The sequence below is a fragment of the Arachis ipaensis genome, chromosome B01, assembly GCF_000816755.2.
Source record: "Arachis ipaensis cultivar K30076 chromosome B01, Araip1.1, whole genome shotgun sequence".
Classification (NCBI taxonomy): Eukaryota; Viridiplantae; Streptophyta; class Magnoliopsida; order Fabales; family Fabaceae; genus Arachis; species Arachis ipaensis.
In genome coordinates, this window is record NC_029785.2 from 2,273,183 (window position 1) to 2,274,976 (window position 1,794).

The window sequence follows — 1,794 nt, forward strand, 5'->3', positions numbered from 1 at the left end:
GGCCCGTCCCGCCCCGCCAAAACCTGCTAATTTGACGGTGCGGGTTTGACGGATTTTTTTAATTTGGCGGGCTCCAAATTCTAGCCCGACCCGCCCTTTTTAGCGGATTTAGCAGGCCCGACGAGTTCAACCCATTTTGCCATCCCTAATTCTAGCTTAATTACAAAAACTTTGTTGGACATGGATTCTTAACACTCATTATTGACAAGAGTAATAAGACAAGTAGGTATCGTAGAATTTTAGAAAATTTTGTCCTGGACATATAGATTTCTTAAAAAAGTGCAGTTTGTGAATGGTGCAGTTGGCCCCTCATTGAGCTAAACTGTGTGCCCAGAAGCACATAGGAAGTCTTGATTAGGCAAGATTAATAGTAATTAATAAATTATTTATTCCCTATAAAATATCTATCGTTTTAAAATTTTAGGGTTTAGCTTTCATAATCATAACTCAGCTGACTTTCATCTTTATTTTTATTTTAGCATTTACATATTGCGTTGAACAGTCCGTTTCCAATAACTTTGATTATTTAAAAATCAATTCAAAAAGTCTTGCTTTAAGAATTCAAAAAATTATATATTATTTAGAAGTATCTCAACATGAAACAACAACTCTTGGGGTTAAAATATTAAGGAACAAGTAAATTGTATTTAAAATGTGCAGATTGCTTAAGTTAATAATTATATTTGGGATAAAGGTTTAACCCTCAATTTTAAGATAATTTTATATATTTTTAACACAAATAATTACAAGAAACATGTCCCAATTTCCCTTTCTTTGAATTTTGATATACTTGTGTTACGTCTACATCTATTTTCGCCATTTACTTTAATATTAATTTGTCTCTTAGTCAAACGTATTGATATTGAAAAAGGTTAGGGAATATAGCACCAAAAATACTGGTCCATACGTTAATAATTGTATAAACAATATCCGAAATTTGAGTTGTTATCACGGAACTTTTTAATTTTAATATAGAGAGGGGGTTGGTGTATAGTAGGATTATGGAGGTATATGGCGTATGAGGATTGTGCAAGACAAATCGAACCGATTGGAGGTATTGTAATCGGACGGACTGAGTACAAACGGTACAGAAAATTCTGGGTCTGATTTATGTACTGGCTCCACGTTGCAACTGGTACAGAAAATTCTGGGTCCAATTTCAGTACCCACGAAATTCTGCTTCACACAAATCGGACCGTCCGATTTGTGTCCCTCTCTCTGCAATGAAATCGGACGGTCCGATTTCTTTCCACTAAAACAAAAAATTGAACCCGTCACAACAGTGTATATTTTTCCAATACTCTATAACTCAGCGTAACTCACATGTCAACCTCATATTACAAAAAATTAGCCGTCACTTTTATATATAAAAAAATATATATTTTTGATTAATATACATTCTTTTTCTGTTCAAGTCGATTTGATTGTTATTTTCGAAGTATTTCAAAAAGTAGTGAATCTAATAATGAATAAGAGAACGATAATTTATGAGAGTATCGTTTTTTAATTTTACATCATCTAGCTCGATTAAATAATTATTTTTATTTAATTATCTACTTTTACTAGATTATAAATATTTTCATATTATTAATATAAACGTTCATCACTACACTCTAAAATTTTCGTTTTATATATGGTTTTGTTTTGGTTTGGGTATTTCTCATCCTACTTGATAGAGTTTCTGTTCTTCCGTTTCCGGTACGGACGTTTAAGAAAAAAAAAGGGGGGAGGGAACAAATAGATAAATAAATAAATAAATAAATAACAATAATAATAATGAAACACCTGCACTAC